Raw genomic sequence first — 27298 nt, forward strand, 5'->3', positions numbered from 1 at the left:
TCTTCCAGAACTGGAGAGCTCTAGATAGCTACAGTATGAAGCAGGTAAACTGGGAAACACTCTCCCAGAACTGACGAGGTCGTGTGTGTCATATTATCACCCCCTGTACGTATAATACAGTTTATAAGAGGACGAAAAAACTCCACTTACCATACGTTCGAATGCGAGGGGAAGCAACAGCTGTGAGGCGTGCGTCGCACCGAGTGAGAGCAGCTGCGCCAATTCCCGCCAGTAGCTGGAGAAGCGTTCCCGGAAAATAGCCGCCTGGGCCTGCAGTTCTGCACAAGACGGGAGACGACGCGCTGATGAACAAGCCAGTCGATCAGACTTCTGTAGGAAGCACAGCTTTCACTTTCTGCCCCAACAAAGTGTATGGAGGTAGCATTTACCTTTAGAAACTAGATCAATATGCAATTTCAGTAATCGTATGAGCTACGTGGACACCTTGACCGGACGTTACAAAGCTCATATTCCAGCGACAAGTTTAAAGAGCACATCAAGCAAAGAGAGAGGAGTACCACCACCTAACGTAGATAGAGTAATAAAAATTAACCTAAGGGTAGAAGTATCAAAACATCTGAAGAAGTGGAATTATACAACTACTTCAAAAATCACCCACACGGCTTGCCCAACGAGAAGACAGATTTAAGAAATAAGAGATCTTGAAATAAATTCTAGCCAGTTTTATGTGCTAATAATAGAAAGTAACATTAATGAGGATGTATAGTTTGGCTGTTTGACTTTGACCTACTGACAAGCATAGGACGTAACGATTTGCACAGGATCGTATCTATGCTGGTTTTATAATATGAGTAGTCTTTACGACGTTTCCCGTGAGTTGTATGATATGTATGGAAATGAGGAAGAATTATGTCCACTCATACAGGTTTTTATAATTAGAGTGTATTTATTTTAACAGAAGTAATAGATCTTAATAATTCAGTAAAAAAATGAGTAAGGTGTTTTGCAAGTGTAGCTGAAAAAGCCATTCTCGGCCTAAACGTTCTAAGGACCATGGAAATGTATGACTACATTTGTACTGGTACACTATCTTACATATTAACATTACATTTTGGAATTACATGGCGATACACATAATGTTCTGTATTTTGTGACAAGTATCCCATCACATGTTTTTATCTCACTTTTTGTACCCCTTTTTCTTTTTATTTGTCCAGTGGATCAATTCATGTACGAAAGTTGTTTTGAAAGCGATTTATGCCTTTGTGATGTTAATTTGGTAAAAGGATACACATGTAAAATTATGTATGTATGAGCAGCCTAGCTACTGTAAGCCTTTGACGATGGATGCCATATGTACTATTACGCACCATCACAATAAAGAAATGTCTTCTCTTATTTCTTTACATCAAATGCTTGTATCGTAAACAGAATACCAAATTTTGTTAACAAATATTAACACGATATTTAGATACTGTGATATAAAACGTTTACTGTGGCATGTACAATCGCTGCTAAGAGCAAAGAAGAAACGACATGTGAATATGTTGCCTACCAACTGCCTCAGTTGTCATATAAACAACATGAACAGTGATTTGAGGGGATTCATTTTAGTGATGTTAACATCAGTAACAATAAATTTGACTTATGCCAATGCTATGATTGTTGAGCTGATCTAATGTTGATGTACACTCGGAGTTAGGGGACTCAACATACAGAGACAACAGTGAGATATACACACGTCAGAAGATTCGTAAATTTTCACACCTCCAGAGGCCCAATGCAAGTGATGTACAGTTTTTAGCATTTGTTGTAATATGAGTGCCTCATGTATGGGATGATAGTGGCGTTCTATACGTGCCGTCTGCCCTTCACTTTTCGGTTATTGCTGTATACCTGTATAAAGGGCATAGGATCGAAAATGTAGTCGTAAAAACGAATAGTGTTACAGTTAATGGCAGATACGACGTCTTTAAGAAAAAAACTGCTTTTTTATGCCTGTGCCAGATTTTTCGCATTTCGTTCTTATACGAGCCTATTTTCAGTACAAAAAAGACATTGCTGCAGATGGAGAATGATGTGTGTACATGATGTTTGTTCTGTTCCTCACGCTATTTGAATTCCTCAGTGCAATTCGCAAAAGACAAAGTAGAAGAGCCGTGCGTTTTCATGACTTTGTAAAAAAAAAAAAAAAAAAAAAAAAAAACTAATCTTCGGCATGAGGGACTTGAGAGCAGCCTACCGACACATTACACTGGCATCTGGCTGTAGGTCAACGACTGCAGAATGTATAGCCACGGGTTGGGGTGGAGACAACAGAGTGCTGAAAAGTTCACCAGCCATCACACACAGACCGATGTAACCTGGGTTGAGATCTGTGGCTACCACTGACACCACACCACAAGCAGCATAGTGTAGGGCCAGAGTCGGCTGTGGTGTTCAGCGGCGGGAATCAGTTTATCCTGTGGTGGTCACGTCGACGCTGCTTTGTCCTCTGTTGGCCTCGTCGACTTCACGGAAAGCCGCGGTCGTCGAGATGCCTACCTCTTCAGCCCACAGAAACAAACAGGGGTTAGGAAGACTCGCGATCAAATCATGTGGAAGGCATATGAATGAGTTCTTAGGAATTTCGAAAACTGTTCAGAAATTTTGGAACCAAATTATTATTAAAACTGGTTCTCCAGATAAACAGTGTCTCTTGAAAATATCATTCACATAGTTTTGTATGTTCACCGACACATAAGTGCGAGGACATCCGCACAATTACCTGAAGAGCTCTCACACTCTAGTTGCTGACCAGAATATGTATATAAGAGGAAAAGTAGATTGAGGAAGTGCTAGATGACCATCAATTTGGTTTTAGGAAAGATAAAGGCATCAGCGTAGGACTTCTCAGTTGGCGATTGATGATTAAAGCGAGACTTAAGGAAAATCTAGGCATGTCCGTAGGATTTGTAGTCAGATAAATATCGTACAATAATTTAAAATGTTGCAGGATTTCCGAAACTCTAAGGAAAATGGGTGTAACCTCTAGGTAAAGAAGGGTTACGTACAATTTGTACATCAAACAAGAGGAAAAAATAGGAAGACCAATAACAAACAGATTAGGTTAGGAAAGGTAAAAGACATACATCTAATCGCCCTTAGGATTCAATCTGTATATCGAAGAAGCAATGACGGAGTGGGGTTCAGAAATGGAATTAAAATTCGTGTTGAAAGTTTATCAGTGACAGGAATAGCTGATGTCATTGCTGTTCTCAATGGAAGTCAGAGGTAACACTAGGAGATGTTGAGTAGAATAAACAATCTAATGGGTAGACTCTATCAATTAAGACTAAACCATAGAAAGATTAAATTATGAGGTCTATGTCAGAATTGTAGGCGAGGATCAAGACGAACTGAAAGAATTCTGCTACCTTCAGGACAAAGTAGCCGGCTGAAGTGGCCGTGCGGTTCTAGGCCCAGCAGTCTGGAACAGCGAGACTGCTACGTTCGCAGGTTCGAATCCTGCCTTGGGCATGGATGTGTATGATGTCCTTAGGTTAGTTAGGTTTAACTAGTTCTAAGTTCTAGGGGTCTAATGACCTCAGAAGTTGAGTCCCATAGTGCTCAGAGCCATTTTAACCAAGGACAAACTCATAATGGAAAAATGAAAGATAACATAAAAATTAGAGACGAACATTCAAAGAGGATGTTCATGGCCAAACGAAGTCAACTAACATCCACTGTCAGTTTTGTAACAACGAAATCAAACAATAATTGATAAAATTATTTAATAGGATAGATAAAATAATCTACTCACGAAGCAGCGTCAGAACACACACAGAAACTGTTGTGATTGGCAAGCTTTCGGAGCCAGTGGCTCCTTCTGCAGGTAAAAGGGTTGAACGGAAGGAAGAAGGGTTAAGGAAAAGGACTGGACAGTTCTAGGAAAAGGGGGGAAAGGGGTAGATTTTGGGAAAGTCACCCAGAACCGTAGGTCAGAGGTGACTTACAGTACAAGATGAGAAGGAATGTTGGGGACCGCATCTAGGGAGCTTAAAGGTGGAAGGTAGGGTAATATACAAGATAGAGACTACTGCTAAAACGTTGATCTCGAGTTAACAAGAGTGTGTCCTCCTACAATAGCCCTGTAACCGGCAAAACATATTCTATTAAAGGTAGAGCCAGATGCGAAAAGATACAAGTCATATACCAGCTACTACGTAAACACTGTTTAGCCTTCTACATTGACACGACTACCATCAGATTATCAATTAGGATGAATGGGCATAGGCTGAGGGTATACACTGGTAACTCACAATATCCTGCTGCAGAGTATGCTCTAGAACATGACATTCGTCACACCGGCGCCTGTTTCACCACCAGGATTCCTTCTCTCAGACACTAGTTTCTCAGGACTCCGTAGGTGAGAACTAACTCTACAACATGTCCTTGGTTCTCGCCACCCAGCTTCTTATCACTGTAACTACTCTTTGCTTTACTCTGTTTCAGTTTCCTGCATCTTTCATTGTCTTTCCCATGAATTTTTGACCGCCTCATCCCACCTCTGTTATGTACAATGTACTTACCTTCTCACAATAACTTGTGATCAATGTTATAGCAGTAATCTCTGTCGTGTATATCACCTTGCCTTCCACCTTTAGCCTCTTGGGTTTTCACATCTCGTCTGACGCAGTCCCCAACATTTAGTCTTCCCTACTCATCTCGTACAGTAAGTCTTCCCTGGCCCACAGTTATTGGTGACTTTCCCAAAATCTACCCCTTTTCCAAGACCAGTCCAGTCCTTATCCTTCACTCTTCTTCCTTCCCTTTCAACCCTTCTACCTGAAGAAGGAGGCACTGGCCCGAAAGCTTACCAATCACAGCAGTCTTTCATATGTGTGCCTTGCTGCTGCCGCGTGAGTAGTTTTTTTATCTATCCAAGCAAATGTCGGGTTCTGTTTGAGGACGAGTAACTAAGAGTGTAAGTTTGGAGCACAGTATTCTATGAAAGTGAAACACGGGCAGTGGGAAAACTGGGACAGAAGAGAATCTAAGCATTTGAAATGTGGTGCTAGAGACGAATGTCGAAAATTTGATGGACTGATAAGAGAAGAAATGATGAGGTTCTCAGCAGAATCGGTGAAGAATGGAACATACTGAACACTTTGGTAGGAAGATGGGAGAGCATTTTGTTCTTGGTCATGTAGCCTTTTTGTTTCCTCTCGGTTCTTGTACGTATTGAATGGGTCCTGTAGCCACCATTCATTAGTATGGTAGCTCATTTTCATTAGCATTTCTCGTTATTTTCCTTGTTTATCTTTACTCATAACTCTCATAGTGGCGTGATTGAATGAATGTGGTTGTGTGTCACGCTGCCATACGGTGGCATAGTCTGCTGCAGAAAGTCTGCGATGGTGATACAGATTCAGCAGCAATTGTACAGAATAGCGAAGTCTCGAAGTGCTCAAGTAGGTAAAGAGGTTTGCGCTACTGCTGAGAAATCCACCTGCGTTAGGTTGGTGGCGGAAATGGTATCCTTGGGTTTTCTGGGCCACACGGAGCGTGGAGGAGGCTGGAGATGAAAAAGGGAGGCAGTCTGCCGCCTGTACGGGAAGCGTCCACAGCTGTGCTCCAGTCGAAGAAGGGTGAGTTAGACTGACCGCGTGGCGCGTTCTTACTTGGCGAGGGGAGAGCTGTTAGCTTTTGGTCTCGCTTTCCAACTCTGAAAGTTTGCTTTGCTTTGCCTTGTCGCAGCAAGGAATGCAAAACTTTGGCACATTTTTCTGTTAGTAAATTTCTATAGCCGACTTGGATCCACCGGAAGAGTGCCACACAAAGGTGTCGATAAGAAGTGAGCACTCGATCCTGTATGAATGTCTGTTTTTTCTCTGCCTAGTGATGACTGGGTTAATTAGGTTTAAGTAGTTCTAAGTTCTAGGGGACTGATGACCATAGATGTTAAGTCCCATAGTGCTCAGAGCCATTTCAACCATTTTGTGTGCTTGCCTTCAGCTGTGCCTGTATAAGTTTTCATTTTTCTAAATATTAATAGCTTTGTCTTCTCGTAAATTTTCGCCCATGGGGAGCCAACCACATGGTTGAACATTAGAGTTTCTTGGGCTACCGTCACCACCGATCTCGTGTTTGTTTTAGAGAATGTTAACTGTTCATGACTGTGTGATGTGATATTGTTGCAAGTTGGCCACGATACCTAGAAACTGCGTCCCCTCAAACCACGTGGGCAGGCGGGTGTACCGCGAAACGTGTACTGCTTCACGAGTTATTGCGATCAGTTGTCAAGCATCGGCAGTTGTATGAATGATTCAAGCCAATGATTTTAGGTGTAGATTATAACGGTGTATGTATCGACGCTTTTCGTTAATGTTTTAGGAATTAATGTTATCAGAAATTGTGTACATGCCTCACATCCATATCTTAGGAATAAATGATTTTATACACAATTTTCTCTTGCATTCCGAGGATACGTTTTTGCACCTAAGCCACCCACCTGGTAGCTTTCCTGTTAGCACATCCAACGCGTTTCCTTACGCACGGGTCCAGTGATTTGTTCTAAAACAATTTATTTTAAAACAAATTCTTTACATTAAGTCTTACTTTCAGGTGTGTTGCTGGGAGCTGATCTTCTGCACAGTGTTCATGGATGTGCTATTTTATTTTAAAACGTTGATTCTCGTGGACAGTGCACGATAGATACTATTAATTGCATCGCATTCCCTATGAGCGATATCACGACGTACGTATTTTTATGTGTTTTTGGTCTGTGATCAAATTAATTTATTTTCCTACTCGGCCAAACCTTCGATTAGTTGTATGGTTAGAGTCGGTGGCGACCCTAATCTTCTCACGTTAATTTCACAATCAATAAGCATTTCCATTCCCAATAATAACGTAATAACACGTAGTAACAGGTTACCTTATAGTATCACCCGTCTTTCTTTGCAACATACTCGTATTTTTCTCAATATTTCGAAAATCGTGCAGAATTTTACATTTCCGGATGCTTTTTGCAGGTCTACAGGGCCTATGAATGTGGTAATTTTATTTTCCAAGTTTTGTTTCTCTCATCACTTACAAAGCCCTCTCCGGCTACTAGCCTTCTGACAGTTAAAATGATGGTCATCTATCATATTCTCTATTACCTTTTCCATTCCTCTGTATATATTGTTCCTGTCGACAAATTCCATAAATGAGGTGTTATGCTAGTTCTGCTATAGGGGCCTGCGAGTATCTGCTCATCTTCATGGTTGGGTGTAACGGTATACAACCATTCTCATATACACTCCTGGAAATTGAAATAAGAACACCGTGAATTCATTGTCCCAGGAAGGGGAAACTTTATTGACACATTCCTGGGGTCAGATACATCACATGATCACACCGACAGAACCACACGCACATAGACACAGGCAACAGAGCATGCACAATGTCGGCACTAGTACAGTGTATATCCACCTTTCGCAGCAATGCAGGCTGCTATTCTCCCATGGAGACGGGATCGTAGAGATGCTGGATGTAGTCCTGTGGAACGGCTTGCCATGCCATTTCCACCTGGCGCCTCAGTTGGACCAGAGTTCGTGCTGGACATGCAGACCGCGTGAGACGACGCTTCATCCAGTCCCAAACATGCTCAATGGGGGACAGATCCGGAGATCTTGCTGGCCAGGGAAGTTGACTTACGCCTTATAGAGCACGTTGGGTGGCACGGGATACATGCGGACGTGCATTGTCCTGTTGGAGCAGCAAGTTCCCTTGCCGGTCTAGGAATGGTAGAACGATGGGTTCGATGACGGTTTGGATGTACCGTGCACTATTCAGAGTCCCCTCGACGATCACCAGAGGTGTACGGCCAGTGTAGGAGATCGCTCCCCACACCATGATGCCGGGTGTTGGCCCTGTGTGCCTCGGTCGTATGCAGTCCTGATTGTGGCGCTCACCTGCACGGCGCCAAACACGCATACGACCATCATTGGCACCAAGGCAGAAGTGACTCTCATCGCTGAAGACGACACGTCTCCATTCGTCCCTCCATTCACGCCTGTCGCGACACCACTGGAGACGGGCTGCACGATGTTTGGGGGTGAGCGGAAGACGGCCTAACGGTGTGCGGGACCGTAGCCCAGCTTCATGGAGACGGTTGCGAATGGTCCTCACCGATACCCCAAGAGCAACAGTGTCCCTAATTTGCTGGGAAGTGGCGGTGCGGTCCCCTACGGCACTGCGTAGGATCCTACGGTCTTGGCGTGCATCCGTGCGCCGCTGCGGTCCGGTCCCAGGTCGACGGGCACGTGCACCTTCCGCCAACCACTGGCGACAACATCGATGTACTGTGGAGACCTCACGCCCCACGTGTTGAGCAATTCGGCGGTACGTCCACCCGGCCTTCCGCATGCCCACTATACGCCCTCGCTCAAAGTTCGTCAACTACACATACGGTTCACGTCCACGCTGTCGCGGCATGCTACCAGTGTTAAAGACTGCGATGGAGCTCCGTATGCCACGGCAAACTGGCTGACACTGACGGCGGCGGTGCACAAATGCTGCGCAGCTAGCGCCATTCGACGGCCAACACCGCGGTTCCTGGTGTGTCCGCTGTGCCGTGCGTGTGATCATTGCTTGTACAGCTCTCTCGCAGCGTCCGGAGCAAGTATGGTGGGTCTGACACACCGGTGTCAATGTGTTCTTTTTTCCATTTCCAGGAGTGTATTCTAGGAGCCAACTTCAATAATTCTTGGTTGACACTTTCGCCAATGATTTCGGAAACTCAGAAGGTATGTTACCTATCGCTTCTCCCTTCTACATCTACATCTACATCCATACTCCGCAAGCCACCTGGCGGTGTGTGGCGGAGGGTACCCTGAGTACCCCTATCGGTTCTCCCTTCTATTCCAGTCTCGTATTGTACGTGGAAAGAAGGATTGTCGGTATGCTTCTGTGTGGGCTCTAATCTCTCTGATTTTATCCTCATGGTCTCTTCGCGAGATATACGTAGGAGGGAGCAATATACTGCTTGACTCTTCGGTGAAAGTATGTTCTCGAAACTTTAACAAAAGCCCGTACCGAGCTACTGAGCGTCTCTCCTGCAGAGTCTTCCACTCGAGTTTATCTATCATCTCCGTAACGCTTTCGCGATTACTAAATGATCCTGTATCGAAGCGCGCTGCTCTCCGTTGGATCTTCTCTATCTCTTCTATCAACTCTATCTGGTTCGGATCCCACACTGCTGATCAGTATTCGAGCAGTGGGCGAACAAGCGTACTGTAACCTACTTCCTTTGTCGTCGGATTGCACTTCCTTAGGATTCTTCCAAGGCTGTGTTAAGCTCTGGCTCTTATGTGGGATCTCCAGTGTCTTCCGTTGTGATTCTCATTTCTTCTTCTGTCAAGTCATCAGACGAGTCCTTCCCCTCGTAGACGGCTTCAGTTCACTCTCTCCACGTACCCGCACCCTCCTCTGCAGTTGACAGTGGAATTCTCATTGCACTCTGAAAGCTGATGTCCTCACTTTTAAAGTTGTTCTTCTGAGTATTCTGTACATGTTCTTTTGAATATTCTGTACACTGAATAAATCTTTCAGACAACCATTTCTTATTCTGTGTCTTCACATTTTGCAACAGTCACTTCGCATTGGTTTCCCATCTACCCTTACTTACTTCGTGCCCAAGTGAATTATACAGCTGTATCCCTGTGTTCCTCCGAACGTTTTTGTATCTTCTACATTTGCTGATCAATTGCTGTGTTTTTTCTGTTTCCCAATGTTTCTTTTCCGTTAGCTCCTTATATCTATCTTTGTTTGTCCAATTTCTATCATGCCCTTTTTATTGGTGTCCATTCCTGTTCAAATGAACTGCCTGTGTGGTATTCATCCGCGTAATATCTGCAGCCCACGAGAAATTTAAGTGCATTTCGTGATTGCTTTTGCACTTTAGTGTCCCACTTCTTTCCGCGTTATGTTTTTCCAGACCATTCTCTTAAACTTCAATCCACTCTTCATCGAAATTCAACTGACATCTGAGCTTATATCTGTCCCTAGGTGTGCCACACAATCGAAGAGCACGATTGAGAAAACGATAGATTTCGACTTCTAGACATAGATAACCGGACAATTCTTCCCATAAATACGGAAGTACGAGTATTAACGAGGGCCTCAACAGGGCGTAATCCCACATAGAACTTTCATGTGTCTCGATCCTTTTCGAAGCATACCTCCCGTGGAAAAGCGAGAGTTTTCGGTAGCTATAGACGGTTGAAAGATAAAACAAACAGCGACAGAGGGAGAGAGAAAGGGACTCCCCTCTCTTGCACTCCGCTCCAAGGCCAAACTTCGTGTGCAATCACGACTGTTTGTACTGAAGCCCTAATGTTATGTAATTGGAGTTTTGATATTTTTATCATTATGTAATTTGGTAAAAGAAAGGCGAACAAACATGTAAAAGTAATCCATCTACAGTTTAAAACAGTTGCTGCAAAAATCGATGTTTTACACTGTTTTACATCTAAGTCAACTTAAAGATGCAGAGCGACAATTTTTGTAGTATGTGTATTCCGATATAAAGCATAACATGTGGAATAGTATGAAACCCCACACATTAATTTCTGCCATCAGTGATAATACCTGCTACAGTTGCAAAATTGTACATCAGCAGTTGATTTTATCACTGGGGATGTGTATCAGCAGTTGTCCCATCAAGAGAAACGTGTGTTCTTATGTGTCTCCATTGTTGTTGTTGTTATTGTTAGCATAGGTAGTATAAATTATCACTACCGCGTGCTGCTCGTGTACTTCACATGTCATAATGTTGACTTACTGAGATGTCAGGTTATATGTAAGAGAGTGCGCTAATGCCTTAAGTTTATCAGGTGGAATAAACGCATAAAGAAGTAAATAAATGTGCACTTTAGACTATTTCTAAGGGCACGGGCTCTGTCGTTTCTTGCGACTCTTAGTGTCTGTTCTGCTGGTGTTGGCATCGTATAGTGGATCCCCGTATGCTCTGTAGCGTATGGCATTAAAGGTCTAAAAATTTCGTAAAAGTTACAGTACCATCAAGCAATGTCACTTTTATCGCAACGGCAATGAACGGGAGTCTTAAAACGTCACGTGTCAGAGATCTGTGCTGAAGTTTTGTGAGCGAGCAGTCTAGATCGCATCACATCGCATAGTGACTTTTTAATCCGGACCTCTCCGCCACCTCCATGCTGAGTATCCTGGACACGCTCCCAAGACAGCAGCCGTGTTCACAGAGCCGCGCGGACACGCTCCTAGCTGGACGACCACTCAGCCCACATGGCCGCTGAGCCATCCGGTCTGAGCCTCACAGGAAATGTCTGTGGACAGCGGCGGTCTCACCGTCCCTGAGACCTGCCGGCTCTGCGGGACCTGTTGAGTGACGTCAGCTGAACACGACGCAACTGGAGAGACTCGTGGACTCTCTTTGTCGGGCCCTTGTCGAGGCTAGAGGCGGTGTGCTCTACTGCTGTGTTATCATGATCTCTCCTTATCTGACATAGAATGAAATCTGTCCTCAGCCATCTTGTTTATTACTTGTAACCCTCCACATAAACATAACTAAGTGAACCTTCTTTTGTAAGGAGAAAAATGTGCACTTGCAAGATCTCAACCCTAGATACCCAACACCTGTCCTCTCTTAAAATACATGGCCATACTTAAGATAATACTCATTTTAGGCGTCTTGAATGCAGAGTTTTTAGAGTTCTGTAGGTGCAGGTTGCCTGCCGCTGGCTCCGCCCCACAGCAGCTGCCTGATGCGCGAGTGGAGAGTACTGTGCAGCGGGGTGACGTCCAGAGCCCTCATACCCGCTTCACGTCGCAAGTGTGGGAAGACGTGTGTGGAGCCGGTCACGTCTGCCCCACGTGTTTCGAAACTTTGTTCTTCAAGTTGAACACACGTTATTTAACGTGAAAAACTGGTAAGCAATATGGGCAGATAGTATTTCAATGCCATGCGCATATATGGTCGACATTGTTTAGCAATATTTTAGGACATATTCTGCAGCAGTTTTTTATAAAACATACAGACACACACACACACACACACACACACACACACACACACACACACAGAGAGAGAGAGAGAGATCTCAGTCACGCACAGAGGCAAGGTGAATTCTGACAATATTACCTCTTCAAAGCAAGCTTCCTAAACAGTCAGTTCGTGATTTTATATCTCTGTCGCATTGTGCCAATGAAGTTGTTTGACGAAAATGATTGTGGTGAAAGGTATCGTCATCATTGTCACCGCCATCCTCTCATAAAGAATAGTCTAACGTCAATCAATTATTCTTCTCTCCATTTAACGGGTCTTCTCTATGACTGCCGCTACTAAATCGCAAGGTACAAACGGTAGCACAAAGAAACGCTCATAGAGTTTCTTTTGCCTTGTGTAAGAGCTGGTCGAATAGCCACATACAACGACGCTTACCGGTCACAACTGCCGCGAGCTCTGACGTTTAAACGTGGCAGTTTGACCGTCACTGCATACTGCTCCTGGTGGTGCCACACTGTCGCTTGTCGGTTCACCGGCACTATAAACACGAACCTCCTACTCACTGTGCCGTACAGTAGTTCGAGCTCCGACAATGGGCGACCGCAGCGGAGCGTGCCAGAAGCAAGTGGTACACGGGCGTTAAAAAGCTATGTGGTGAGAAGGTGTTACCTGCGTACAGTCATAATCAAGGTCCAAATCCCCGCGCAACATAGACAGCTGGGGCTCACACCTTGCAAGTTTGCGTCTCGTATATGAGACCAGGTTGGCGCCCTTCTCTTGTTAGATGCAATCCGTTGTGATTAGATAACTGTTTCTTTCCTCCAGTGTGATTATTATTTAGTTCTTATGTCTTTATTTCTATGCACTTTAATTAGGACATAATTTTCAAATGCGGTGCAACTCCATCACCATGTGTTGATTAACTTCGACGAGAGTTTTTATAGAAAATCTAAATGAGCACATTACGCTATATTTAACAATAACAAACTTCCCAGTAATATACTCACCAGGTTTATCCACAAACTGAACAGGACGCCACCACGCACAATTCACCATGCCGACCGTGGCTCTTGTGATTTGTCGAACACCATGCACTGACTGGGACAGGATATGATGCCTCAGATCATCTGTTTGCAGCGTTGTCATGTTCCATTTCATGTTGTTCAACCTTTCAAAATAAAATGGAGTCAGCTTATGTGACAGATGATATTCTGAAACTTGACTGTATTTTGTAGACTAGAATAGTGAAAACTAAACTCAACTTGCCCTACTCCAGCTCTTACGTTTCCCATTGATAGAGGTCGCCAGCCCATTAGAGACGAATCGAGGTGTCAGACAGGAATTGTTGCGTACATTACGGCTCGTATGGGAGTCTGCTAACATATTCTGGACTATTGATCATTTCTGATGAAATACAAGAATTCACATACAAGCAAGCAGCCAGAAATATGACTGGACAAGCCTTCAAAGGCATGGAGTGGGCACTCCCCCACAACATGGCTCACAGTGTTCTCCTTGGCGCCATAATCATGAGCAGCGCTTCCACTATAATACCACGTTTTCAAGAGGTTGCCATGTCTCTCTTGTGCCACTTGGATGAGGCTGAATCTTGGTCTTTCATGACAAGAAAGACCATACTGCGCTACCTTACTCAGTTGGACTGAATATTTATTGCACTCTGTCTTAGGAATTAGTACAGTGGCATCCTTGATTGTGAGATTAGCAGAGACAAAATTTGACATAACATGCAACCCCTAAGTGGGGGCTGTTGTAGCAATGTCATTAATAGTCAACATGGCTCCTTACGTCTTAACTGCATGAGTGCCATTCTCCCATGCTTTAGCACAATACGCGACAGCTCAGCAACAAAGAAAAATTGCAGCATTGTTTTGTTTGTCTACATTTGCTCCACAGGTTTTTGCAGGAATGTAGTGCAGTTGATTTAGAATAGAAGCAAACGACTTTTACAGGTCCGCGCAGTGGTGCATAAATGACAGTGACAGGAAGAGGAGACACCAAGGTAATTAAGGAAGTAGCTGCAGGAAATTTTGGTCCTATCCAGGGGCCTCTGTATCATGGAGGTAGAACCCTGTGGGCTCAGTTCCGCTTGTGATTCGCTGGAGTCTCTATTTGTAAAAGTACCCCCTCTGTTTGGTGTCAACACGGAGGATCGTCGACACAGTCAGTAAGTAGCCAGTTTCACTCGATGAATTTGGTCTCTAGGCGACCTCTACGAACAACAATAAAAAAACAACCTGGGACCTTGTAGTGCGAAGATATTGGCTAAGGGGACACGTGAAACGGAACGTGAATCAGTGGACTGGGCTTGTGTTCACCGGCGAGTACAGGTTTCGAATGTCGATTGGGTATCGTCGTACAGGGCTGTGTAGGTGACCAGGCACTGTTGCAGGTCACTATCCATGGGTTCTGCTGTAGGGCGGGACGGTCGTATTTTGCCTGCTGTTATGGTAATATCAACAGTAGCAGAAAACAGTATAACGGGAGTAGCATTCTTTAGGAAGTTAGAGCAGAGAGTGTGTTCCAGTGAACAGTTCAGCGATACAGTTACGCTTATCGCAATCGACAGCAAACCAACACCGACAACGATAGATCGGATAGTACATGCCGACGTCGGAAGCTTAAGATGGCAGAAAAAGTATATGAAAGTATTGAAAGGGTAATACAGTACGTAACGGGCGATGAAACGTCAATACATATGAGAGACAGGAATGCAGTTGTAGGGGTAAAAGTGGAAGAAATGGTTACTGGAGAATGTGGGGTTGCGTTAGGGAATGAGAGAGAAGAAAGAATAACTCAGTTCTGTAATAAATTTCGGCTAGTAATAGCGAATACTCTTAATCACAAGAGGAGGATGTATAATTGGAGAAGGCTGGGTGATATGGGTAACTACAGTTAGATTACATCATGGTCCGACAGAAATTCCAAAAAGGATATAGTGGATTGTAAGGCATACGCAGGTGCAGATATAGACTCATATCACAATGTAGTAATGATAAACACTACGTTGAAGTTTAAGAGATAAGTCAGAAAGAATCGATACGCAAATGTGTCAGATACAGAAGTACTAAGGAATGGCGAGATACTCTTGGAGATCTGCAAGGCTATGGGTACAGCAACAAGGAATAATCCAGTAGGCAGCCCACTTGAAAAGGAATGGTTATCTCTGAAAAGGACAATAATAAAAGTTGGAAAGAAAAACATTGGTACAAAGAAAGTAACTGCAAAGAAACTATGTGAATTAAAATAAATAACTGAAGTATTTCTTTTATTACCCGTGAAGAAAGAAGGAAGTTCAAAAATGTTCAGGGAAATTCAGGAATACAGAAATGCTAGTCACTGAGAGATGAAATAGACAGGATGTGTAGGAAAGCTAAGACGACATGGCTGCCTGAAGAATGTGCAAAAATCGAAAAAGAAATGATTGTTGGAAAGACTGAGCCAGCGCATAAGAAAGTCGAAGCAATCTTGAGTGAAATTGTTAGCAAAGGGTGGTAATATTAAGAGTGCAGTGGGAATTTAACCGTCAAAAAAGGAGGAGGAGGTGGATATATGGAATGAGTACATTGAAGGCCTCCATGAGGAGGGAAGATTTGTATGATGTGATAGAAGAAGAAAGAAGAGTCGATTTAGAAGAGATAGGAGATCCAGTAATAGAATCAGAATTTAAAAGAGCTTTGGAGGACTTAAGATCAAATAAGGCACAAGGAGTAGATAACTTTCCATCAGGATGTCTAAAATCGTTGGGGGAACTGGTGGCAAAGCGACTATTCATGTTGGTGTGTAAAATGTATGAGTCCGCCGACATACCATCTAGCTTTCGGAAAAATATCATCCACACAATTCCTAAGACTGCAAGAGCTGACAAGTGCGACAATTATCGAACAGTCTGCTTAATAGCTCATGCATGTAAATTGCTGACAAGAATAATATATTTGGAGAACGGAAAAGAAAATTGAGGATGATTTAAATGACTATCAATTTGTCCTTGGGAAAGGTAAATGCAACATAGAGGCAATTCCGACGTTGCTGTCCGTGATAGAAGCAAGACTAAAGAACAATAAAGTTACGTTTATAGGATTTGTCGACCTCAAAAAGATGTTGAGCAATGTGAAATGGCGCAAAGTGTGAGAAATTCTGAGACAAACAGGGGTAAGCTGTAGAGAGAGACAGGTAATACACAATATGTACAAAAGCCAAGAGGGAAGAATAAGAGTGGATGACCTAGAATGAAGTGCTCGGATTAAAAAGGATGTAGGCAGGGATGTAGTGTTTCGCTCGTATTTTCAGTACGTACATGATGGAAATACAAGAAAGGTTCTGGAGTGGGATTAAAATTCAAGTTGAAAGGGCATGAGTGATACGATTCGCTGATGACATTGCTATCCTGAAAGTGAAAGTGAAGAAGAATTACATGATGGGCTGAATGGAATGGACAGTCTAAATGAGTACAAAATATGGGTTGAGAAAAAAAAACGAAGAAATACGAAAGGAGTTGGAAGTAGCAGAAATGAGAACAGAGATGAACATAACATCAGGATTAATTCTCACGAAGTATATCAAATTAAGGAATTCTACTACCTAGGCAGCAAAATAACAAATGACAGATAGAGCAAGGAGGACAGCGAAAGCAAATTAGCACCGGCGAAAAAAAGCAATCCTGACCAAGAGAAGTCTATTAGCATCAAAGATAGACCTTAATTTTACGAAGAATTTTCTGAGAATGTACGTTTTGGAGCAGAACCTTGAATGGTAGTGAAACATGGTCCGTGGGAAAACCGGAAAAGAAGAGAAATCAAAGCATTTGAGATGATGTACTACAGGCGAATGCTGAAAATTAAGTCAACTTACAAAGTATGGAATAAGGAGGTTCTGCGCAGAATGGAAGAGGAAAGGAATATGTGGAAGGGACACGATGATAGGACATCTGCTAAGACATCACGGAATGAATTCCATGGTAAAAAATTGGAGAGTACATCCAGCAAATAACTGAGGAGTTAGGTCGCAAGTGCTGCTCTCAGGTAAAGAGGTTGGCATAGGAGGGGAATTTGTAGTGGACCACATCGAACAAATAAGAAGACATACGACTCAACAAAAAAAAAAAAAAAACGTAAATAAATAAAAAAATGAAAAAAAGTAAAGGAATGGAAACGTCTCTAACGTTTCGCCTCCAAATGCTGGAGACATCTTCAGAGGCTAAAAAGGCTCAGGCAGCAGATTGAAACTCCTATAAACTCTTGTATTAAAACCTGTGGTCTAGAATAGTCGTGTTCCGGCACTCGGCCAGTGCACATCGCGCGGTGACGGGCGGTAGCGCGGGCCAGTGTTTACGTCGCGAGCAGTGCTGAGGTGGAGAGCTGAGCAGCGTGTGCGAGCGCAGTTAACGTTTGTTTCTGTATAACTGTTGTAAGTAAGATGTCGACAATTAACAGAGCGAACAGCGTTCAGTGTGTTTTCGATCGCGCTGTCTTGCGACCGACGGCGTTTGAAATTCATGAGTGGATCTTTGAGGATTTGAAATTGCCTGAAGATATAGTTGACACATTCCAGTTGGACTTCGTGCAGTACTCGTTATTTATCAAATTTATTTCGAGTGACACTTACGACAAATTCGCTGATGAGCATGTTGGTGTGAGACCATTCCGTCATAATGATGGCAGTATTAGTAATGTCCAAATCGTGCCTTCGGGATACGGAGTAAGAACCGTCAGGGTATTTAATGTGCCACCTGAGTGCCCTAATGATCTGATTGCACGTTCTCTGTCACTGTACGGCGCTGTTTTGTCAGTTACAAATGAAAAATGGTCGAGTGCCTATCGCTACCAAGTTAACAGCGGGGTGCGCAGTGTACGTGTAGATTTGAAAAAGCATATACCTTCGTATGTTGCCATTGGCGGCTGTCGTGCACAGGTAACTTACATTGGTCAACCCCCTACCTGTTCGATCTGCCATTCGACTGAACATCTGCGGATGAACTGTACACGTAGATGTCCATTTCAACTTCCACGGGAACGTCCTGCAGACGGTACTGAAAAGCTAGTACCACTATTGAGTGAGGTGGTCGCGGGGACTGTACCACCACCCCGGCAGCCGGAACATGTCAGCGAGGCGGAGATGCCAGTTCAGGTGGAATGCACTGCCAAAGACATTGGCGGTACGACGGACGTCGATTCGGCACCGTCATCCTCACCGGGGCAGTTACCGCTGGATACCAACGATGCGCCAGCCACCTCTGAAACTAAGCCGTGTGAGATACAGGAGCGGGTGCAGACCAGTTTGCCTGAACCACCCCTATCGGTAGAGACTGTAGCAGACACGAAGAAAGGCCGCCGAAGGAGAAGCAAAGGGAATAGTAGCAAAGAGGAAAAGTCGAATGATTTAGGACCCGTGCACATGTCAGAAAGTGGCAGCGAGGCTGAACCTCAATCTTCTTGCTCCGTGCGCTGTGAGGACACCGCGAGGCAAGAACGCATTCGTGAACAAACCAAACACCTGAAGGCACTACTGAGCGCTGAAAGGGATCAGAGCACCGTAACGGCCAAGAGGAAGAGCGAGCAGAGCAGCGAGCAGCTGCAGCAGCGATCTCGCAGGAACTCGCTGACGTCAGTCGCAGCCCCGCGTGGTGGCCAGGCGGATGCGACCACGTTGACAGACTCAGCCGGCGGTGGCGGGCAGGGCGGCGCGCGCACCGCGCAGCACCCCGACAGCAATGAGCCGTGGTGGCAGCAGAACGAGGAGATGCAGCAGTAGCTGCTCTCGCGCATGGCCATCGCACTGCGATCTTCCCCTCCCTGGCCCGTTATTGGTTTTGACATTTCGTTTCGTACTCCAAACGTTACCAACGTGTTTGGTTCAAAGCCGGAGAGAAGGACGATGCGAAACTCAGAGCTCATTATCCTCTGAACCATCATGGGTGACAGCCAAACCTACAACATTACCACACTTAACGTCAATAGAATTCAAAGTGCGGTGAAACTCCGTTCGCTAAATGATTTCTTGTATGGTACCAGCGCTGACATTGCCCTCCTACAGGAGGTAGTCACAGCCTTAGAAGTGCCCGGTTACGTTCTTATTGATAACATCAATCTTCAGGATGCTGTAGGCACTGCCATCCTTCTGCGCGACGGTATACCCTTTACGGATGTGCAGCGGCTGCCCAGTGGTCGTGGCATTTCTCTTCGAGTGAATGGTGTGCAGATTGTTAACGTGTACGCCCCCTCAGGTAGCACTCATAAGAGAGATCGTTCAAAGTTTTATAAAACCGAGGTTCCCATTCTTCTTAGCGGTTATCGTGAACATCTCATCCTTGGTGGGGACTTCAATTGTGTGCTCAATGACAGAGACCAAACTCCTAACACGAACAGATGTATCGAACTTGAACATTTAATTCATGGCATGCGTCTTCACGATACATGGGAACAACTGCACGGTGAACGGGTAGCGTACACCTTCGCAACCAGTCATTCTGCCAGTCGGCTGGATAGGATCTATGTATCCGAGGCCCTCCAGCGACACACTGTGAACTGTGACATAGCTCCTGTCAATATCTCCGACCATTGTGCATATCAGTGTTACCTCAACCTACACCGCCAGCAAATTTACCGCGGGAAGGGCTACTGGAAATTGAATGTCAGCCTTCTGCAGGATGCCCAACTTGAAGAGGAGGTGAACTTAACGTGGCAACAGCTCCAGCGGCACCGACGTCGTTACGCTAGCGTTCTACAGTGGTGGATTCAGTGTGCTAAGCCTAAATTACGCCTGACCGTCATGAGCTACGCCCGACAAAAAAGCTTTTGGCAGAAACAGACTATTGAATTTTATTATCGCTGTTTGAGAGAACTGTACAGTCGCACTAACAATCCTTCTCGAGACATCGACGTAAAGATCAAACGATATAAAGCGAAAATCACGGCGATACAACGCCAACGAAGGCATGGCATCATCGTGCGAGCCCACCCTAAGGACGTTGCCGCCGAAGAACGGGCCTCTCTGTATCACATCCTGAGAACGACGAAACGGTGTAAAGCCATGTTGATTGAAGCCGTCGTTGATCACGCTGAGAATGCCATCACGAAGCAGCGTGACATCATCTCGCACGTCTACGACTATTATAGTCAACTTTACAAGAAGCAACTCGTTGATGAACACTCGTGCGAGGATTTTCTTAGGACCTTGAGCTGTCGCTTGTCACAACAGGATAATGCAAAGTTGGAATCTGTTTTCACACAGGACGAAATCCGACTGGCGGTTCACAGTGCAAAGAAAGGGAAATCACCAGGACCTGATGGTCTCAGCGCTGAGTTTTACCAGCGATACTGGAACGTCCTCGGTCCGACACTCCTCGAGATAGCGAATGAACTCTGGCACCTGGAAGTCATACCCATGGCATTTACGGAAGCTATCATCCTGCCCTTACCGAAAAAAGGGAACAGCAGGAAGGTCGAAAACATGCGACCTATCACACTCCTGAATGCCGACTTCAAAATAATCACCAGCTCGATTAAGCAAAGGATGCAAACCGTTATGTACAAGGTTTTAGGCAGTTACCAGTACAGTGCAGTGCAAGGTCGAAGTGCAATCTCAGCTGCCTGCGATTTGAGGGACATCATCTGTTCATATGCTGAAACTAAAGGACAGGGCGCTCTGATCTTTCTAGATTTTGAGAAGGCTTATGACCGTGTACGTCATGATTTCCTCTTTCAAAGCATGAAGAAACTAGGATTTGGACCTCATCTCATAGAATTAATTCGCAAACTTACTACAAACGCCTCTTCACGGATTCTCATTAATGGCCATTTTACAAAAGAAGTTTCCATCGAGCAGTCCATCCGCCAAGGATGTCCTCTCTCAATGATTTTGTACGCCATTGCAGTAGAGCCGCTCCTGAACAACTTAGTGCATAGCGGGATCGGGCTTAGCGTCGAGTCTGTCACTATCCCATGCATTGCATATGCTGACGATATATGCGTAACTGTGTCATCATCGCAACAACTTCTGTCATCAGCAACTCTTCTACAAACATTCACGTTTCTTTCAGGAGCAATACTCAATAGAACTAAAACCACAGTTTTGCAAATCGGTGGCGGTATCGGCGACATATCCCATGTTACCTGGTGCAAGGAAAAGGATTCTCACACAACACTCGGTGTTACTTTTGAAGCCAAACCAGACAATTTCCTGACGAAGAACTGGTCACACATTCTTCATAAATTACGTGCTGCTTTGATGCTTCACTCCTACCGTGACTTGAACATACTACAGAAAGTTAAGACCATCGAGATCGCCATTACGAGCAAGATGAATTATTTGGCGCAAATTCTTCCAATCTCCGACCACCTAGCCAAGAGTATACAACAAGCGTTATGTTGGTTTATTTTTCGGGGGCATATTTTCAAAGTTCAGTTGGATACCTTAAAGTTACCTTCATCCAAAGGTGGCCTTAACCTCATTAAAGTACACAAAAAATGTGTCACCCTGCTCCTAAATCGCATCAGGAAGGAGTTTCGTAACCGGAGGACCAGTCTCATCACAAATCTTATTCAGCGGTGGAAACCTCATAGCTTGGACCCACCCGCTAATATCGCCGGCATTCCACTTTCTTACCGACATGTGCGACTATACTACATGGAAATGAGCTACAATCGACACGACATCGTCGATACAGGAAGCCTGACGAACAGGAAGCTTTATGACCTTCTCATGACAACAAACCACAGGAATCGTCTGAAGAAAAATATCCACATACACATTGGAGTATAATATGGTGCAATGTGCACAACGATATGTTACCATCACGCGTCATAGCAGACTGGTATCTCACAGTCAACGATAAAGTAGCAACGAATGAAAAGCTACATAAAATAGGCCTTCAACCAACGCCCAACTGTGACGCATGCGGAAGAGTCGATACGCTCCTTCATAGGTTCACTTGCGGACATGCAGAAGAAATTACATTTCTTCGTCAACGATTGTCAGTGATAGACCGTACGACGCCCAGTGGTGTAGAACTTTTAGAGATCACTCAGCCACAAAAACTGAGGTATCCACGAGCAAAAAACAACGCCACAACGTGGATCATGGGCCACACAGCATCGTTTATTATGCAGAATAGGCATGCTACTTTTCTAGACTATTATTCTTACATAGAAATTGAACACTTTAACATAAGCCAACATTGTGACTACAGGAGGATATTTGGAAATACGCTGAAAATCATAATTAACGGTTAAATGCTTCAAATACGAAATTTGGATAGTAGAGGTTGCCAGTTGCCTGTATGTATGAATCCTATTTGCTTCCTGGGACTTTATTTCTTGCCGGAATTTTAAGATACTATTCAGATGCTCACCAATGCAGAAGGCATTTTTTTTTCCTTCCCATTTTCCTCTCAACATTTTCCTTCTCTCGCAGAGCAGCGGAGCAACTTTCCTTTCGACAATGATGTGATAGTCTTCTGTGCACCTCAAGAAGACATTTCCTTTCTTTTCTTATATTGCGCAACGGCAGGCTAGAACTCATAAATACTATGTTCACTCTCTTTTCATTACAAATCGGAGCACATGTTTATTTTTCCCTTCCTTATTATATATATAAAAAAAAAGATGGATAGTGCGTCTGCCAAGTATGCAGCAGATCCCGGGTTCGAGTCCCGGTAAAAAAAAAAAAAAAAAAAGAAGTGGTATAGGGGTAGCGAAAAAAAAAGTGGACTAGGGGTAGCGCCTTTGATACATAATCAAAAACGTCTTCGGTCCCGGGTTCGATCCCCGCCACTGGCTAAATTTTGATAAATAATCAGCATTGGCTGCAGAAGACTTCCGGCATAAGAAGTCAGCCCATTCTGCCAACGGCCTTGTCAAAGAGGGCGGAGGAGCGGATGTTCAGGGCAATCTCGTGTCCTACGGGTTGGAAATTGCCCCTAAAGGTAGAAGAATCAGCAATGATCAACGACATGAGGATGCAGAAGGCAATGGAAACCACTGCATTAAAGAAAAGTTACGTGTATCCACAGGACATGTGGCCTGTAGTTGAGGAAGTGTCATGATGATCTCTCCATTGGCAAAAGATTCCGCAATATTCCCCCACTCGGGTCTCCGGGAGAGGACTGCCAAGGGGGAGGTTACCATGAGAAAAATATTGATTAATCAGCGAAAGGATAATGTTCTACGAGTCGGGGCGTGGAATGTCAGAAGCTTGAACGTGGTAGGGAAACTAGAAATTCTGAAAAGGGAAATGCAAAGGCTCAATCTAGATACAGTAGGGGTCAGTGAAGTTAATTGGAAGGAAGACAAGGATTTCTGATCAGATGAGTATCGGGTAATATCAACAGCAGCAGAAAATGGTACAACAGGTGTAGGATTCGTTATGAATAGGAAGGTAGGGAAGAGGGTGTGTTACTGTGAACAGTTCAGTGACCGGGTTGTTCTAATCAGAATCGTCAGCAGACCAACACCAGCAACGACAGTTCAGGTATACATACTGACATCGCAAGCTGAAGATGAACAGATAGAGAAAGTGTATGAGGATATTGAAAGGGTAATGCAGTATGTAAAGGGGGACGAAAATGTAATAGTCGTGTGTGACTGGAATGAAGTTGTAGGGGAAGGAGTAGAAGAAAAGGTAACAGGAATATATGGGCTTGGCACAAGGAATGAAAGAGGAGAAAGACTAATTGAGTTCTGTAACAAGTTTCAGCTAGTAATAGCGAATACACTGTTCAAGAATCACAAGAGGAGGAGGTATACTTGGAAAAGGCCGAGAGATACGGGAAGATTTCAATTAGATTACATCATGGTCAGGCAGAGATTCCGAAATCAGATACTGGATTGTAAGGCGTACCCAGGAGCAGATATAGACTCAGATCACAATATAGTAGTGGTGAAGAGTAGGCTGAAGTTCAAGACATTAGTCAGGAAGAATCAATACTCAAAGAAGTGGGATACGGAAGTTCTAAGGAATGACGAGATACGTCTGAAGTTCTCTAACGCTATAGATAAAGCAATAACGAATAGCGCAGTAGGCAGTACAGTTGAAGAGGAATGGATGACTCTAAAAAGGGACATCACAGAAGTTGGGAAGGAAAACATAGGTACAAAGAAGGTAGCTGCGAAGAAACAATGGGCAACAGAAGAAATACTTCAGTTGATTGATGAAAGGAGGAAGTACAAACATGTTCCGTGAAAATCAGGAATACAGAAATACAAGTAGCTGAGGAATGAAATAAATAGGAAGTGCCGGAAAGCTAAGACGAAATGGCTGCAGGAAAAATGTGAAGACATCGAAAAAGATATGATTGTCGGAAGGACAGACTCAGCATACAGGAAAGTCAAAACAACCTTTGGTGACATTAAAAGCAACGGTGGTAACATTAAGAGTGCAACGGGAATTCCACTGTTAAATGCAGAGGAGATAGCAGATAGGTGGAAAGAATACATTGAAAGCCGCTATGAGGGTCAAGATTTGTCTGATGTGATAGAAGGAGAAATAGGGGTCGATTTAGAAGAGATAGGGGATCCAGTATTAGAATCGGTATTTAAAAGAGCTTTGGAGGACTTACGGTCAAATAAGGCAGAAGGGAGAGATAACATTCCATCAGAATTTCTAAAGTCATTAGGGGAAGTGACAACAAAACGACTGTTCAGATTGGTGTGTATAATATATGAGTCTGGCGACATACCATCTGACTTTCGGAAAATCATCATCCACACAATTCCGAAGACGGCAAGAGCATCGAAGCTGCTTACAAGAATAATATACAGAAGAATGGAAGAGGAAATTGAGAATGCGCTAGGTGACGATCAGGCACGAGAGAGGCAATTCTGACGTTACGGCTAACAATGGAAGCTAGGCTAAAGAAAAATCAAGACACGTTCATAGGATTTGTCGACCTGGAAAAAGCGTTCGACAATATAGAATGGTGCAAGCTGTTCAAGATTCTGAAAAAAGTAGGGGTAAGCTATGGGGAGAGACGGATCATATACAATATGTACAACAACCAAGAGGGAATAATAAGAGTGGACAATCAAGAACGAAGTGCTCGTATTAAGAAGGGAGTAAGACAAGGCTGTAGCCTTTCGCCCCTATACTTCAATCTGAACATCGAGGAAGCAATGTTGGAAGTAAAAGAGAGGTTCAGCAGTGGAATTAAAATACAAGGTGAAAGGATATCAATGGTACGATTCGCTGATGACATTGCTAAGTGAAGAAGAATTAAGTGATCTGCTGAACGGAATGAACAGTCTAATGAGTACACGGTATGGTTTGAGAGTAAATCGGAGAAAGACGAAGGTAATGAGAAGTAGTAGAAATGAGAACAGCGAGAAACTTAACATCAGGATTGATGGTCACGAAGTCAATGAAGTTAAGGAATTCTGCTACCTAGGCAGTAAAATAAACAATGACGGACAGAGCAACGAGGACATCAAAAGCAGACTCGCTATGGCAAAAGAGGCATTTCTGGCCAAGAGAAGTCTACTAATATCAAATACCGGCCTTAATTTGTGGAAGAAATTTCTGAGGATGTACGTCTGGAGTACAGCATTGTATGGTAGTGAAACAAGGACTGTGGGAAAACCGGAACAGAAGAGAATCGAAGCATTTGAGATGTGGTACTATAGAAGAATGTTGAAAATTAGGTGGACTGATAAGGTAAGGAATGAGGAGGTTCTACACAGAATCGGAGAGGAAAGGAATATGTGGAAAACGCTGATAAGGAGAAGGGACAGGATGGTAGGACATCTGCTAAGACATGAGGGAATGACTTCCATGGTACTAGAGGGAGCTGTAGAGGGCCAAAACTGTAGAGGAAGACAGAGATTGTAATACACCAAGCAAATAATTGAGGATGTAGGTTGCAAGTGCTACTCTGAGATGAAGAGGTTAGCACAGGAAAGGAATTCGTGGCGGGCCGCATCAAACCAGTCAGTAGCAAGGTAAAAATATGAGTAAACATCTGACGTGCCACTGGTTGGCTGTACGATTCCTATGGCTTCCATAATTTCACTGTTGGTGACGTCTGCCATGTTAGAGATTTTAATTACATATATACAGCAGATGTTGTATAGTATTACTGTAATCTGGTGGTGCAGGGTGTTAATCCTATTATTGCTTCTTTCGAAAAGTAATTAATTTAGCCACTTGCAGAGTTTATTGTTCAATTTTGAACTAATTTACAACTAACAACGATATCGAGCTACAGCTGTTGTCATCTCAAACGACGCTGTACTTTTATTGATTTTTGATAATACGGTTGGAAAATAGGTTTATAATTTCAGTTTTAGTAATGCAAGCAGGCTCGATCAAAAGCTTTTATTGTTAGTTACCGCTTTCAGTATTTGACTGTCATCATCAGATGATCTACTGTCTGCTGTAGCGATATGCAGAGACAGAGAGTGGAGAGAGACGTATGCCACGACTGCTAGGTGGAAAGTGTCAACAGAAGAGGCGGCGGCAGAAGGTATTAGCGCGCTTCCTCTTTGGGTCTCACAAATTGCCCTTATTGGCAGATAGTTAGTATCGCAAAAGAGGAAAAGCAGGTGACAGCATTGAGAATAAATTTAAGGAAAGAATTAGCTGTACGGTTAGTAGTAATGGCTTCGAGTGACCTACATACCTCGGTACACAGTGGTTGTCGATACAGTCGGCAGCGACCCGGCAGTCAAGCTCCTCGACGAGTTCCCAGATTTCGCCCCAAGTGAGGCGACGGAGCAGCGCCAGGGCGCCGGCGCACCCCTCTCCCTCCTGCGCTCCACGTGGAGGTGGCGGCGGCAGTCCGGTGTCCCTGAGGCGGTCTGCCAGGCGCTGCGCAGCTGAGACCGCGGGGGGCGGCTGCTCCAGGCTGGCACACTTTACCAACTTCGGTGGCCAATCTGCAAAACCCCCTTCACTCACCTCGAGGTCTGCACTCTGACTCACGAGCTTCCATGGACACCTCATATGCACATCAGACTGTCACTTAGTGATGCTGGAAGAACCCTCCGCCACACACCGCCAGGTGGCACGCGGATTACTGGCGTAGATGCAGATGTACATCTACAACTCCACACAAGTCGAAATATGGTGCATGGTGGAAGTTTCCTTGCACCATCACTAGTCATTTTCTTTCCTGTTACGCTCGTAAATACAGAGAGGGAAAAGCGACTCTCTTTATGCCTCCATCATCATCATCAGTTTTCTACTATATTAGCAGGTCCTTTGCCTCTCCATTTTCTGCGATCCATTGCCTCCTTCTTACAGCTGCGGTATGTTGTACCGTCCATTATGTCATCCAGTATCTCAAGTGTCCTCCTTCCTCGCTTCCTTATCCCTTCTACA

General features: G+C 44.2%; 1 long non-coding RNA gene across 1 annotated transcript; it reads right to left on the reverse strand.

Moving 5' to 3' along the window:
* Window positions 1–216: 216 nt before the first annotated feature.
* Window positions 217–26683, reverse strand: LOC126295089 (uncharacterized). The gene is made up of 3 exons (XR_007552379.1): window positions 26598–26683; window positions 12979–13139; window positions 217–278 (listed from the first exon to the last, which is right to left on the reverse strand). It is a non-coding gene; the product is annotated as an uncharacterized LOC126295089 (long non-coding RNA).
* Window positions 26684–27298: the final 615 nt, after the last annotated feature.

The sequence above is a fragment of the Schistocerca gregaria genome, chromosome 11 (genome assembly GCF_023897955.1).
Source record: "Schistocerca gregaria isolate iqSchGreg1 chromosome 11, iqSchGreg1.2, whole genome shotgun sequence".
In the NCBI taxonomy this organism is placed as follows: domain Eukaryota; kingdom Metazoa; phylum Arthropoda; class Insecta; order Orthoptera; family Acrididae; genus Schistocerca; species Schistocerca gregaria.